The sequence below is a fragment of the Apodemus sylvaticus genome, chromosome 9 (genome assembly GCF_947179515.1).
Source record: "Apodemus sylvaticus chromosome 9, mApoSyl1.1, whole genome shotgun sequence".
Lineage (NCBI taxonomy): Eukaryota > Metazoa > Chordata > Mammalia > Rodentia > Muridae > Apodemus > Apodemus sylvaticus.
This window is the reverse complement of record NC_067480.1, coordinates 76,047,415-76,064,373: the sequence shown is the minus strand read 5'-3', so window position 1 is coordinate 76,064,373 and position 16,959 is coordinate 76,047,415. Positions and strand designations below refer to the sequence as shown.

Here is a 16,959-nt window from a genome sequence, read left to right as displayed (position 1 = left end):
CCTAGACGTTTCTTTCTTAAATCTTCAGTCTTTCTGATTGGCCTCTGCAGGGCCTTAGGTTATGGTGTAGAGCCTGGATGCTTCTGGTATTCTTCCATTCCAGGATTTCTGTAAAACAGCTCAAGCCTGAGACAGCCCAAGGCATCTATCCTCTTCACTTAAGATGACATTACTTGCTTTCCTTCTCAGTTTGGTAAGTGACCCTCTAGGTCTGGGCATACAAGTAAGTCACCATATTTCCTTTCCTACTCAGTCACCAAGTCCTGCCTTCTTATTCTCTTCTGTTGTCTTATTTGCCTATTTGCTACTGACTGTCCCACTGGTGCCCCATGGCTTCTTGTCTAGACTCATTGGATGTCCTGAGAGCTGCATCTTTTCGAGCCAGTCTCTCAGTGTGGTATTAATCTGACTGAGTTCTGTTTACACCCTTACTCTGGTGTCCTATTCCACCAGGGGAGGTATAAGTCTCTGTCCTGATAGTTTTAACCAAAACCATGTTCAAAGATGCTCATGGCTTTGGTCCTGTTCACCTATATGGAGCACTTCACCTCCTATCTTCCTTCCGTCTACTCCTCATCTCTACGATGTAAGCATGGCCACCTGTCACTATTTGTTTCAAGTAACTGTTAATACAGCTCCCCAGGAACCATTCCTTCTTCTCCTACTCGGGAAAATTTCTTATGTGTCGTACCTTCCATTCAGCTCTCCATAACTATGACAAATGGTTTGTTTGGATTCACATTTTCATGGGTTTCAATCCATTGTCCCTGCTGCATTTGAGTCCATGGGTGATTAAGCAGTCCACTGTGGCAGAAGCACATGGTAGAAGAAGCTACTAACCTCATGGCAGCCAGGAAGCAAAGACTGAGATAAAAAGAGTCAAGGTCCCAATACCCTCTTTAAGTACATGCCCTCAACAACCTAACTCTCTTCTACCAAGTCCCACCTCCTAACATTTCCAACATCTTCTAATAGTGCTACAGGTTGGATGCTTATTCAAACCATAGAACTGAGTCACTGCAACCTTGTAGAAACATAGTGGAAGGACTTTGTGTGTCTTCTGCCAAAAAAAATATGAATGCATTGAAGATAGGGGCTTCAACCTATGCTTTTCTGTGCCTTTATTGCATTTAGTAGAGTACCTGGCATATAAGGAATGCCCAGTGTTTTGAGACTGTGGCAATGAATAACTTTGCTGATCAGCACAATATATCTCCATCACTGGGTCTGTTTTGCTTTGTAATTTGATCCTGAGGTTTCATACTGATGCTTTATATCCAAGCCCCACCCCTGAGAGAGAGAGAGAGAGAGAGAGAGAGAGAGAGAGAGAGAGAGAGAGAGAGAGAGAATTAAGAAACAAATTCAGTACAGTTTTAGGTTATAAAAATCAACATATAAAATAATTTTACATCTTACAAATGAAATTTCTGAAATATGAGAAAACAAGATCATCTACCATAACATCATACCACAAATACAAGATTTAAACATAAAGCCAAAGAGTTGTACACTGAAAATTAAATATAGGGATAAAATTGAAGAAAACAAAATAAAGAGTATCTCATGTTGTGGTGGTTTGAATGAAACTAGTCCTTATCAAATATTTACATGCATAGTCCCCAGTTGGCAAGCTGTTTGAGAAGGAAGAGGAGGCATGGCCCTGCTGGAGTAGCTGTAGCCTTGTTGGACTAGTTGTGGCCTTGTTGGAGACAGTGTATCACTGGACTTTGAGGTTTCAAAAGCCCATGTTAGGCCCATTATCATTCTCTTTTGGCCTCTTGCCTGTGGGTCATGAAGGAAAGCTTTCAGATACCATACCAGTGCCAAGCCTGCCTGATTTTCTCCATGATGATCATAAAACTAGCCTTCTAAGACTGTAAGCAAGCCCCAATTAAATATTTTCTAAGAGTTGCCTTGTCATGGTATCTTTTTGTAACAACAGAACAGCAACTAACACATTTTCATATGTTAAAAGAATTAACATTGTTCAAACAAACATATTACCCAAAGTAATGCATATATCCAATGCAATACCCATTAAGATTTCAGTATTAATCTGCATAGAAGTAAAAAATTAATCTTTTAACTTAAATGGAACCACTTAGGATCAAAATGGCCAAATAATAAGAATAAAGCTGAGAACAGCAATACTACCTCATTTCAAAATAAACTGTAAAGCTAAAATAATAAGAGTTTTTAAAAAGTAGCCTGGTACTAGGATACAACCAGGTACTAGACCAAATGGAATCATTTAGAAATCCTCAAAAGAGCCATGCATTGCATTTAAATGTCATTTTATAAAGGAATCAATAACACAATAGCAAAAGTACATTTTCTTCAATAAATAGTATTGGGAGAAATGTATATTTACATGTGGAAGACAATGTTGGGCCCTTATCACACATCAAGTACAGACTTCAATTTGAATTAAATTGAAGGTTTAACCATTAAACATAACTAGAAGGAAGAGGAGGAAGAAGAGGAAGAAACACCCCTGATGAGCAAGTGTTCTACCACTGAACTGTGTCCCTGGGCCTAAAGCCAGATTTTGGCTCAAGCTGGTTTAAATTGAGTTTCTGTCTCTTGTAACCAAAAGAATCCACACTGATGTAACCTATTTCTCTGCTGGAAAACTTGATTCTTGGAAAAGAAATTGTGTGGGCAATGAAACATTAGTCAACAATTTGATTTAATTCTGAATTTGAAATCTAAAATGACAAATTGGTATGTGTTATTTTTTTAAGCTTTACAATTTTAATATGTGACATGTTTGTGTGTGTGCATCCGTGCATGCATGTGTCTATGTTCACATGGCATCTTTAGAGGTTTCTTACAGAAAAGGTCACATCATTTGCATACCATTTACTTCCTTCTTTTCTATTTCTAAGCCTTTTGTTTCATTTTCTTCTTTAATTGCTCTGGCAAGCACTTCCTGTTGTGTACTAAGAGTGGGCATCCTTGACCTCCTTATGATCTTATAGGAACAGCCTTCCCTTTCATCACACTCACCAGAGTTGGCAGAGTTTAGTCACATGTAGCCTTTGTTTATAATGAGGAATTGTTTTTTATTTAATGTAAATGATGGTCAGAGGACAGCTTTTGAGAAATTACCTCTTTCCCTTCACTATGTTTGCTGTGTCAAAATCATGTTATCAGGCTTTCCCTTCTGAAATCTCATCAGCACAAAGCACATTCTCCCTCTATCTAATTTTCTGGGTTTTTTTCTTTTGTAATCATGCAAGGTTATTAAATCCTATTGATATTTTTGCTATATCTGTTGTGTTAATCCCATTTTTATCCTTTATTCTGTTAATGTGATTTATAACTCCTACTGATTTTTGATGCATTAGAAGTATAATTCCCCAGGGCAATATTATTCTGAGATAGGAGGTTTATAGGTCATAAGGACTCTGGCCTCACGAAAGGATCAGTGTCGTTTCAAAAAGGCTTTGTGGGAGAAGTATGCACTCTCTGATCTACCACATGAGGATCATCCTTCCTTCTTGAGGCTACAGTAAGAAAACACCAGACAACTAGATGATGGTGTATTCATTTAGAATTCTCAGACTCAAGCACTGTGAAATTAATACTGTTCTTTTTTAGTTATCTTGTCCGAGATATTTTGTTGTAGCAAGCCAGAGGTCCCAGACCTATAGCAATCTTGGAACCTAAAGCTTAAGCATTGCTATAAATTTGATTCTGGGATAGGCCTAAAGTGTAGAGCTGCAGGCTCTTGCATGGTGTTAGAATCTGCTGGTGGAGACCTAGTGCTGAGCTTTGCAACAGTCTGGCATTCGCTTTACCACATTACCATAGTAGCCTTGGAGGGAAAGGTGCCATGAATAATGCTAAATGGCCCTTCTTCCCTTTTTTATTTTTCCATTTGTGTGTGTATGTGTGGGTCTGTGTGTATGCTTGTGTGCGTGCACACATTTAGTACATGTATGTATGTATGTATGTAAGAACACTTGTGTTTGGGCGCTCATGTACACAGAGGCTAGAGGTTGACTCTGGAGCCATCTTCAATGACTCTTCCACCTTATTCATTGACGAAAGATCTCTCAGTCATACCCAGAGCTCCTGGATATGAATAGTCTTTACAGCCATCTTACTTTGGGCATCCGATGCCTCTGCCTTCTTGGGACTATAATTATTGGTGGCCTACTACACCTACATAGCATTTGCATGATTTTTTTTTAATTAATTTATTTATTTATTTTTATTTTTATTTTATTCGATATAATTTATTTACATTTCAAATGATTTACCCTTTTCTAGCCCCCCCCCCACTCCCTGAAAGTCCCGCAAGCCCCCTTCTCTTCCCCTGTCCTCCCACCCACCCCTTCCCACTTCCCCGTTCTGGTTTTGCCGAATACTGTTTCACTAAGTCTTTCCAGAACCAGGGGCCACTCCTCCTTTCTTCTTGTACCTCATTTGATGTGTGGATTATGTTTTGGGTATTCCAGTTTTCTAGGTTAATAACCACTTATTAGTGAGTGCATACCATGATTCACCTTTTGAGTCTGGGTTACCTCACTTAGTATGATGTTCTCTAGCTCCATCCATTTGCCTAAGAATTTCATGAATCCATTGTTTCTAATGGCTGAATAGTACTCCATTGTGTAGATATACCACATTTTTTGCATCCACTCTTCTGTTGAGGGATACCTGGGTTCTTTCCAGCATCTGGCAATTATAAATAGGGTTGCTATGAACATAGCAGAGCATGTATCCTTATTACATGGTGGGGAATCCTCTGGGTATATGCCCAGGAGTGGTATAGCAGGATCTTCTGGAAGTGAGGTGCCCAGTTTTCGGAGGAACCGCCAGACTGATTTTCAGAGTGGTTGTACCAATTTGCAACCCCACCAGCAGTGGAGGAGTGTTCCTCTTTCTCCACACCCTCTCCAACACCTGCTGTCTCCTGAATTTTTAATCTTAGCCATTCTGACTGGTGTAAGATGAAATCTTAGGGTTGTTTTGATTTGCATTTCCCTAATGACTAATGAAGTTGAGCATTTTTTAAGATGCTTCTCCGCCATCCGAAGTTCTTCAGGTGAGAATTCTTTGTTTAACTCTGGGGCTCGCTGGATTCACTGGAGCACACCGACTTCTCCCAGCTGGTCGCTCAGAAGCCCCGCTAGTCTCTTGCAGGACCTGGAGATGTGGTGAGGCCGCCCAGGCTAATCTGGATCCGGAAGCGGAGAGAGTTGAGCTGAGGGCTCCCGCCTGAGGCCTTGCCCCAGATTGTGTCTGTGGACTAGATGGAGCCCGTGTGCACCCCCAGGGAGCACCGAAGGTGTATGCTGCCGGGAGCACCCCTGTGTTCTGATCACTCCGCTGGGCAGCCGATCCCCCAACCGGGCTGGCGCACACAAGGTTAGCCAGGCCGCCCAGGCCCTGAGTCCAGGCAAAAGCCTGGGAGGCCAAGGTCCAAGCAAAGTTCCCCTAGGGCTATGACTGTTAATTGGGTCCGCCAGGTGACCAGGATGGCGGGCGTGCACGCCCGCGCTCCCTGAAAGCGCAGGGAGAGTCTGCTGTGCTAAGAACCTCCTGGGTGGGTTGACACACAGATGGCCCACCAAGCCGCCCAGTTCTTGGGGTCAGTCCTGTGCCTTTTGGGGCCTAGACCCCCGCTTTGTTAGCCTCAGGCTATGCCTGTTACGGGTCTGCCTGCCAGAGCTCTCTGTCGTCCTGCAGGCAAAATGGTGGCGCAGGCGCAGGCCTGGGCAAAAAACCTCCTGGCTGGGTTGGCACCCCGATGGCCCCCCCGAACAGCCCAGGGCCTGGGTGCAGGCCAACGCCCATCGGGCTCAGACCCCCGTGGTGTTGGCCTCGGATTATGTTTGTGTACCTCAGTCTGTCCGATCTCTGGAGTCTGAAACCAAGATGGAGATGAGCCTCTCCTGACTGGCGGGAGGCCATGTTCTGAAGTGGCTTCCATGCAGCGAAAGGCGCCGCACAACCGCAGCTGCTTGCCGCCCGGCTGGTCAGCGAAGGTCAGTGGTCGTGGGCGCAGGGCATAACTGGACCCTGTGTCACCTTGGTTCCACTGCTGATGGCCCTTCAGCTGGACCAGCCACTGCTGCAATGCTGCCACCGCTGCTGCCGCCGCTGCCACCGCCCCATTTGCATGATTTTTAACATGGGTTCTGATCATCCAAACTCTGGTCCCTAGGTTTTCAACAAGCACTTTAACTGTGAGTTCATCTTCTCATCCCCTGCTTACCTTCTTCTGTGCATCTTTTCCCATTCTTGTGCTCCCGTCTAGTGTCATGGCTACACACTGGGATTGCTCAGCCTATGTGCTTGTATTTTGAGCGTGGACAGTGAGCGTGAGCTAGTCAGATGTACATTCTGTGATGAGGCTTCACCACAAACACTCTCTTCTTTTTTAATAAATACTTTCTTAATTTAAGATTTAAGTTTTTTCCCTTGAAGTTTCTAAATATAAACCAAACTTACCAGATTCTAGATCTACATCTACATCAGTATATTTCACTTCTCATTTCTTATTATCACTTCTTGTTTTAGATAAATCACTGTAACATCAAACTTCCTCCCTTCCTTTGACTAAGGCCTTTATCCATTTACCACTTATATCTGAATTATCACAGAAAAACTTATTTTCTTAATGAAAATAATTGGCTTTCTTAACTGCAGTTTTATTCAGTGCTATCTACCTTCACTTTTCTCCATAGAGGTTTTTAGTGTGAGGAATTTAACTTCTTTTTTATTTCAGATCTTTAGGCCTCTACAATTTTTCTTTTTTTTTTGGTATTTCCAAGTAGTAAGTAAATGAATAACCACCCTTCTGCTGCTAGACACTTCAGAAGACTCTCAAAACTAAGATGTGATGCAATGTTATGCTAAATTAAAATTTATATATTCTTTGATTTCTTTTAAATGGCTATTAGAAAACTTTTATCTTTGAGTAATGGATTATTGAATATCCAACATGATTTATTTTTATCTTTCTCTGTTGGTATTATCCATATTAATCCACTTTTACATGATCAGATAAAAGGAATTTTTGCATCTGAATTTCTAATAGGCTCCTAAAAACACTTTTTTGCATGCTCAAATATCTACTCAGTATGAAGAAAAGCTGGTTATTCAAAATGCTGTTACCTGTATTTCATGTTTCAAAAGTTTACTGGAATCTAATGTTAGAATCTAAATAATCTGTATTATAATGACCTGGTTCCTATACAGAAAACAAGAAAGCCAGATTTATGGGGCTTTCCTTTAAAACAATTCTGAACACTGGCAAGATAAATTGATTTTTTTCTTCAGAGATCACATTACCTTCTGTGTTTATTTTCTCTTTAAAAATGAATCTCCATTCTAATAAATCTTCATCTAATAGAACTGCCTTAAAAAGAAGCTTAATTAAATCAGAGGAGAAAAGGAAATCTGCCTTTTGAGAATCAGAACATATATAATATATATATTTCCCCCCGATCAGCAGCCAGGAAAGCCCAGTTCTATACATGGTGTGGTGTCTAAAATGTCCTGGGATCTAATGCCACATACTAGGAGTAGTTATGGTGTCATATGTATTAGGTCTCTGAAGAGTTGGTAATCCACTCTACCACAAGGAACTCCAAATTTTCTTTTAATTTCTTGACACCTGACAATGATGTAGCTGATTTCCATGGATTATTTGTCAGCTGGTGAAATGTGCAGAGTGTGTTCTATATGTACTTGCCACCAAGTCTGATGACTTGAGCTTGGTCTTTAAGACTTACCTGGTGGAAGCAGAGAACTGACTCTCACACTTTGCCCTCAGTCCTATACACATGTGTTCTGGCACATACACACATCCTTGCATATATATACACACATGCTCAATAAAGAGAAAGTAAAGATTAAGTAATTAACACAAATGTGGTGGCAAATGCTTTTAATTCTGGCACTTGGGAGGTAGAGGCAGGTAAATCTCTGTAGCCTGGTATACATATTGAGTTACCAGCCAGTTAGGGTTATATACTGAGATTCTGGCTTAAAAAATAATTGAATAGAAAATGGTATCTGAGGTAAACAAAACCCTTCATGTTTAGCTAATTTTACATTCTTGTGGGACATTGATGATATTTACAGTTTTGTCTAACCAGAGAGGGGTACTATTCACTTCTACTTTTTTTCATCAACTCAAAAAGAAACCCTGTGCCCACTCCCCAAATAGTAAAGGTCCAGTTCACCTTTTCTCCAGTATTCTTGTTTCTACAAATTCAACTTCTGTAGATGTGTCATGTAAATTAAATCAGAAGGTATCTGCCTTTTGCATGTGGCTTGTTTCACTTAGCACAGTGTTCTCCAGTTTCATTCATGTTGTAGTATGTAGCACAGTGTAACTTCTTTTTGTGAATAATAACATGACTTTGTATTGATAAACTGTTTTTTTTTTTTGTTTTGATTTTTTTTAATCTACTAATCTGCCAATGGACTCTTGGGTTGTTTGCATCTTGTATTATTGTGGATAGTGAGTGCTATGAACATTTTCATACATATTTTAGTTTGGATCTCTGTTTTCAGTTCTTTGGGGATATCTATCTATTGATTTATCTATCTACCTAGCTAAACTATTCATACCTTCTAGATCATACAGTAACTGTTCTTAGACTTTTTTAGATTAGTACATTTTGATTTCTTTCTCTTGTGTGCTTTTTCTGGGTGCCTGTGCGCCATGGCGCATGTGTGGAGGTCAGAGGACAAATGTGAGGACTTAGTTTTGGCTTTCCACTATGTAGGCCCTGGAGCTGAAATTCAGTTCATTAGGCCTGACACTAAGCATCTTTACCCTCTGCACTATCTTGCAGGCTCTGCCTAGCCCTTCGGAAAACCTTTAAGGTTTTCTTTGTGGTGTCTGCATCACATTTTATATTTTCATATTACTGTTCAAAGATCAGTGTCACTTCCTGTTCAGTAATGCTTCTTTTCTCTATTATGTGTATCATTGTACGCTGATTGGTGTAGTGAGTGGCATCTCACTGTCTTTTTGATTTGCCTTTCATTGATGACTGGTGATCTAGAGAAACCTTAAATGTGCTATCAACCATCCCTAAATCTCCTTTGGAGAAATACCTATTTAAATTGTTTGCTAACTTTCTAATGAGGTTGCTTGGTTTTTTATTATTGAGCTATAGGTGTTCTGTATATATCTGACTGATTAGCATCTGATGAATTTACAAATCATGTGAGGGATTAACTTAGTCTCTAGAGAAAATCATTCAAAGCATAAAAGTTCGATTTTAATGAAGTCCAGTTTATCTGTTTTTTAAACTTCGCTGCATGTACGTTGGTGTCATATTTAAGAAATCATTATTAACCTAAATAATGATTTGACACCATTTTATCCTCCTAACAGGTTTATAATTTTAGCACTAATTTTATAAAAAATCAATTCTCAGTTCACTTTTACATAAATATAAGAGGTTTAATTTTTTAAAAAGAATAATTATATTTTAAAATGTTTAAATTAGATCCAGAGACATGTTGACTCCCAGGAAGTCTGTCACAACCAGGCACACAGGATCACAGGTAAGATACCCTCTACCCCAATACCTGGCCTAACTGGGATCTCCACAGGGCCCAGTGGACACAGGACCTACCTGCCCTGCTAGAGACACATCTTCCTTCCAATTCACAACTGTACCCAGGAGCAGATCAGGTGCTCCAGCTCCCCAACCCCAACGCTTATGCCCAGAGACAGCTCATTGCCCAGGAGGTCCTTCCGAACAAGGCTTACAGAAAGGACAAGATCCAGTCAGAGACAAGGTCACTTAACACCTGAGATAACCACTATAGCAAGAGACAAGTGCAAGAAAATAAGCAACAAAAAGCAATGCCACTAGACACTATCAGAACCCAGTTCTTCTACCATAGCAAACTCTGGATACCATAACACACCTGAAAGGCAATATTCTAACCTAAAATCCCATCTCATGAAGATAAGAGAGGACCTGGAGGAGGACATAAATAACTCCCCCCTTTTTTTAGCTGTCCATTTTTAATTTTTATTAATTATTTTAATAACTCCTTTAAAGAAATGCAGGAGAACACAATCAAATTGGTGAAGGAATTGAACAAATCTGCTCAGGATCAAAAAAAAAAAACAAAAAAACAAATGGAAATAGAAACAACAAAGAAATCAAAAATGGAGGCAACCGTGGAGATGGAAAATGTAGGAAAGAGAAAAGGCATCACAGATACAAGCATCTCCAACAAGAGATAGAAGAGAAACAAGAAATAGAAGAGAGAATCTCATGTGTAGCAGATATCATCAAAGATATTGACGCAATAGTCAAAGAAAACACAAAGTACCAAAAGCTCCTAACCCAAAAACATCCAGGAAATTTAGGACACAATGAAAAAATCAAAGCCAAGAATAAGAGTGAAGATTCCCAATGCAAAGGGCCAGGAAACATCTTCAACAAAATTCTAGAAGAAAACTCCCCTAACCAAAGTAAGAGATGGTCATTAACATACAAGAACCCTACAGAACAACAAATAGATTGGACAAGAAAAGAAATTCCTCCTGTAAAAAAATAATTAAAACACTAAATACACAGAACAAAAAAATTATTAAAGGTGGTAAGAGAAAAAGGCCATGTAACATATGAAGGCAGACCTATCAGAATTATACCAGACTTCACAACAAAGACTCTAAAAACTAGATTATAGACAGATGTCATGCAGACCATAAGAGAACACACATGCCAAACCAGGTGACTAAAACCAACAAAACTCTCAATCACCACAGATGAAGAAACCAAGATATTCTATGACAAAACCAAATTTAAACAATATATTTTCACTAATCCACCGCTATGGAGGATAATGGAAGGAAAATTCCAACACAAGGAGAGAAACTACACCCAAAAAAAATCAGGAAATTAATCATCTCACAACAAACTTAAAAGAAGAGAACCATATAAACATAGTACCACCACAAACAACAAAAATAACAGGAACCAACAATCATTTGTCTTTAATATCTCTCAACATCAATGGACTCAGTTCTCCACTACAAAGACATAGGCTAACAGACTAGATACATAAACAGTTCCCAGCAATTTTTTGCATTCAGGAAACACACCTCAGTGACAAAGACAGCCATTGAGCTAGACTAAAAGGCAGGGAAAATATATTCCAAGAAAATGGTCCTAAAAAATGATCTGGAATAGTCATTCTTATATCTAATAAAATAGACTTTCAATCAAAAGTTAGCAAAAGAGATGGGGAAGGATACTTCATATTCATCATGGGAAAAATCTACCAAGATGAACTCTTGATTCTGAACTATATGCCCCAAATGCAAGGGCACCCACATTTGTAACAGAAATGTTACTAAAGCTCAAAACACACATTAAACCCCACAAAATAACAGTGAGAGACTTCAACACCCCACTTTCATCGATAGACAGATCAAGAAACAGAAACTAAACAGAGACACAGTGAAACTAGCAGAAGTTATGAACCAAATGGATTTAACAGATATCTACAGAATATTTTACCCTAAAACAAACGAATATACCTTCATCTCAGCACCTCACGCTACCTTCTTCAAAATTGACCACATAATTGGAAACAAAATAAGCATAAACAGATACAAGAAGATTGAAATAATCCCACGCATTCTATCAGTCACCACAGACTAAGACTGGTATTCAATAATAACAAAAACAACAGAAAGTGCATATACGCATGGAAATTGCATAACTCTCTACTCAATGACAACTTGGACAGGGAAAATATAAAGAATGAAATTAAAGACTTTCTAGAATTTAATGAAAATGAAGGCACAGCATACCTAAACTTATGGGACACAATGAAAGCAGCGCTAAGAGCAAATTTCATAGCACTGAGTAACTTCATAAAGAAATTGGGAGAGATCCTAGACTAGCAACTTAACAGCATATCTGAAGGTTCTAAGAACAGAAAGAGGGAAACACACACCCAAGAGCAGTAGATGGCAGGAAATAAATAAACTGAGAGCTGAAATGAATGAAAAGAAATAAAGAAAACTATACAAAGAATCAACAAGACTAAGAGTTAATTCTTTGAGAAAATCAACAAGATAGATAAACCCTTAGCCAGACTAACTAATGGGCCTGGATACAGTATCCAAATTAACGGAATCAGAAATAAAAAGGGACCTGTAACAATAGAAACTGAGGAAATTAAAAAAAAATCAACAAATCCTACTACAAAAGACTATATTCAACAAAACTTGAAAACCTAGATGCAATGCATGGTTTTCTAGACAGATACCAGATACCAAAGTTAAATCAGAACCAGATAAACTATCTAAACAGTTAAATCAGAACCAGACAAACTATCTAAACAGTCCCATAAACCCTATGGAAATAGAAGCAGTCATTAAACGTTTCCCAACCAAAACAAGCCCAGGGCCAGATGGTTTTAGTGCAGAATTCTATCAGACCTTCAAAGAAGACCTAATACCAACACTTCTCAAACATTTCTACAAAATAGAAATACAAGGAACACTATCTAATTCATTATGTGAAGCCACAATTACTTTGATACACAAAGACTCAACAAAGAAAGAGAACTTCAGACCAATTTTCATTATGAATATTGATGCAAAAATACTCAACAAATTCTAGCAAATTGAATCCAAGAACATGTCAAAAATATCATTCACCACAACCAAGTGGGCTTCATCCCAGGGATGCAGGAATGGTTCAATATATGAAAACCCATCAACTTAATCCTCTATATAAACAAACTCAAAGAAAAAATTAACATGATCATCTCATTGGATACTAAAAAAATCCTTTGATCTTGGAAAGATCAGGAATTCAAGGCAAATACCTAAACATAATAAAAGCAATATACAGCAGAGCAACAACCAACATCAAACTAAATGGAGAGAAACTCAAAGCAACCCCATTGTCTTGTCAGGGACAAGACAAGGCTGCCTGCTCTTTCCCTATTTATTCAATATAGTAGTTGAAGTTCTAACCAGAGCAATTAGACAACAACAGGAGATCAAAGGGATACAAATTAGAAAGGAAGAAGTCAAGGCATCACTATTTGCAGATGATACGGTAGTATGCAAAAACAACCCCCAAAATTCTACCAGAGAACTCCTACACCTGATAAACAACTTCAGCAAAGTGACTGGATATAAAATTAACTCAAATACATCAGTAGCCTTCCTCTACACAAAGGATTAAAGAAAAGAAATTAAGGAAACAACATCCTTTACAATAGTCACAAATAACATAAAATTTCTTAGGGCAACTCTAACCAAGCAAGTGAAAGATTTGTATGACAAGAATTTCAAGTCTCTGAGGAAAGAAACTAAAGAAAACCTCAGAAAATGGAAAGCTCTCTCATGTTCATGGATCAGTAGGGTTAACATAAGGAAAATGGCCATCTTACCAAAAGCAATCTACAGATTCAGTGCAATATCCATCAATTCTTCACAGATATAAAAAGAGCAATTCTCAGTTGCATCTGAAATATCCAGGATAGCGAAAAAAATTCTCAACAATAAAAGAATTTCTGGGGGAATCACCATCCCTGACCTTAAACTCTACTATGGAGCAATAGTGATAAAAACCATATGGTATTGATCCAGAGACAGGTCGATCAATGGAATAGAATTGAAGACCCAGAAATTAACCTACACATCTATGGCCACTTAATCTTTGAAAAAGAAGCAAAAACAATATAGTGGAAAGCATTTTCAACAAGTGATGATGGTCTAACTGGAGGAGAATGGAAATAGATGCAGTCTCTATATAGGAGAGTGGAAATAGATCCATTATTTATCACCTGGCACAAAGCTCAAGTCCAAGTGACCTCAAGGTAAAACCAGATACACTGAATCTAATAAATCTAACATATCATTGACACGGGGCAAATTTTCCTGTACAGAACACCAATGGCTCAGGCTCTAAGATTGACAATCGACAAATGGGACCTCATGAAACTGAAAAGCTTCTGTAAGGCAAAGGGCACTGTCAATAAGACAAAACAGCAACCTACAGATTAGAAAAAGATCTTTACCAACCCTACATTCAATAGAGGGCTAATATCCAAAATATACAAAGAACTCAAGAAGTTAGACTCCAGAGAAGCAGATAACCCAGTTAAAATGGGATACAGAGCTAAACAAAGAATTCTCAACTGAAGAAGCTCGAATGGCTGAGAAGCACCTGAAGAAATGTTCAACATCCTTAGTCATCAGGGAAATGCAAATCAAAATTACCCTTAGATTCCACTTCACACCAATCACAATGGCTAAGATCAAAAACTGAGATTACAGCAGATGCAGGAGAGGATGTGGAGAAAGAGGAACACTCCTCTATTGGTATTGGTATTGCAATGGTATTGCAAGCTGGTACAACCACTCTGGAAAGTAATCTGGTAGTTCCTCATAAAACAAAATTGTTTTACCTGAAGACCTAACTTTATTACTTCTGGGCATATATCTAAAGATGCTCCAACATGTAATAAGGACACATGTTCCACTATGTTCATAACAGCCTTATACATAATAGCCAGAAGCTGGAAACAACTCAGATATTTCTCACTGGAAGAATAGATACAGAAAATGTGTTACGTTTACCAAATGGAATACTACTCAGCTAATAAAAATGATGATCTTATAAACGTTGTAGGCAAATGAATGGAAGTAGAAAATATCATCCTGAGTGAGGTAATTCAGACCAAAAGGACATACATGTATGCCCTTACTGATAAGTGGGTATTAGCCCAAAAGCTCAGAATACCCACAATTCAACTCATAGACCATATGAAGCTTAACAAGAAGGAAGGCCACAGTGTGGATGATTCAACCCTACTTAGAAGGGGGGAACAAAATAATCATGGGAGGCAGAGGGAGGGGGAGGCCTGGGTGAAAGGTAGGAGGGAGAGAAAAATGGGGAGGGTGCAGGATGAGGAATGGGAAAAGACTGGAAAGAAATCCAGAAGGCCAGGAGAATGGATAGAATTAAGTAACTGGGAGAACCACTAAAAAGTCCCAGAAGCTAGAGATGTGAGAGGACCCAGTGGGGGATGACAGCAGAAATACTCAACAGTGAGGAGACAGAACCTGAAGAGAACTCCTCCAGTAGAGAGACCTGGTCCCCAATGGAGGGATGGGACTGCCCACCCATCTAAAAACTTTTAACTCAGAATTGTCCATGTCTAAAGGAAATTCAGGTACAAAAATGGAACAGAGGTTGTAGAAAAGGCCATCCAGAGACCACCCCACAGTGAGATCCATTCATAGACACCAAACCCTGACATGATTGCTGATGCCAAGATGTTTTGCAGACAGGACCTGGGATGGCTGTCCTTTGAGAGGCTCTGCCAGCACCTGACTAAGACAGATGCAGATACTCACAGCCAACCATTGGACTGTGCCCAGGGAGCCCAATGGGAGAATTAGGGGAAGGGCTGAGGGGGACTGAAACCCCATAGGAAGAATTACAGTATCAACTAACTGGACCCCTCAGAACTCCCAGGGTCTAAACCACCAACCAAAGAGTATACATGGGCAAGTCCAGGGCTCCAGCAACATATGTTGCAGGGGACTGGCTTAGCATCCATGGAAGGGGAAGAGTTTGGTATTGTGGAGATTTGATGCTCCATCAAAGGGGGATGCTAGAGGGGCGAGGTGGGAGTGGGTGAGGGAGTGGGGAAGCACCCACTTAGAGGCAAAGGGGTAGGGAATGGGGTGGGAGTTTCATGGAGGGGATACTGGGAAAGGGGATAACATTTGAAATGTAAACAAGTAAAATGATAAATAAAATAAAAAACAAAATAATATGTTTAAATTAAATATTTCTAAAACCAGATACGTATCTCCAAAGATATTTAAACATCAAAAGTAATTCATCATTTTCATCAGTAAAATACAACTTTTGTAAAGCTTTTATTTTTAATTATGTGTGTGTGTACATGCTGTGTGTGTGTGTGTGTGTGTGTGTGTGTGTGTGTGGTGCACCTGAATGCAGGTGCTTATGGTGGCCACATGAGGGCATCAGAGCTTGTAGTTATACAGCTGATTGTCACCTGATATTTGTGCTGGGAGCTAAACTTACGTCCTCTGCAAGAGCAGTAAATGCACACAACTGCTGAAACTGCTTTTTAGCCCCTACCGAATATAACTTTCAAGACTGAATACAAGATAATTAAATAAAAGCTTCATGTTTTGTACCTTAAATATATCTAATATTTTAAATACAAGCCAATAGAGTAATTTGCTTCTAAATGTTTAGCTTCTTTTGTGTCTGTGGTCTCTTGGATGCATATATTCAAAGAACATTTTCAAAGGCAAACAAGAAAAATTTCTAAAGTATTTTCTTATCAGCTTTTACTGAGATACTCTGCAGCACACACAGATTTTAAAGAGCAAACACATCTCCTCCAGTGTGTCTTAGCGTCTCTGCAGGAATCTGTAAGGCAAGAACTGCTGTGTGGAGTGTAGCGTTCACAAAGATGCTCCTACTTTTGAGGAAACCCATAAGAGGATAGGGCTGGTCGCTCACAGTCATACTAGCTGCTGCTAGCATAGTTTGAGGAGCTTCCTGTTCCCATGCCTTAAATACTATCTTCTGATTATCAGGATACCAAACACTAAGCAAGTTGTTTTCGTTAATAGATTAACAAATTTTGGTGAAATAGATTTTACAAACTTATTAACATGGGGCTATCAAGACAAATTAAGCCATTTTCTTGGAGTTGCTCACTAAGAAAAAAATTGCTATTATTCATAAATCAATGCAAAAAGTAGCAATGAATGTAAAGTGTTCATATAATGAGGGAAGGCTGTGTTTTATATTCTCAAACCATTAACCACACCAACACCATTTAATCTCTTATCTATAAAACCCTCTTGCATTAATGAAGATTGGTTTTGTATGTTTGCTTTGTATCACATAAATTTTCTAGGATCTTGTCAGCTTTCTAAAACTA

The 16,959-nt window shown here is 39.1% G+C and overlaps 1 long non-coding RNA gene across 1 annotated transcript in view; it reads left to right on the top strand.

Annotated features, from left to right (window-relative positions):
• LOC127691873 (uncharacterized) overlaps positions 1-14,864 on the top strand; it is a 41,769-nt gene extending 26,905 nt beyond the window's left edge. Inside the window, exons 3-4 of the long non-coding RNA XR_007979406.1 lie at positions 9,486-9,543; positions 10,050-14,864. This is a non-coding gene — a long non-coding RNA (uncharacterized LOC127691873). The remainder of the gene's footprint in view (positions 1-9,485; positions 9,544-10,049) is intronic.
• The last annotated feature ends 2,095 nt before the right edge of the window (positions 14,865-16,959 follow it).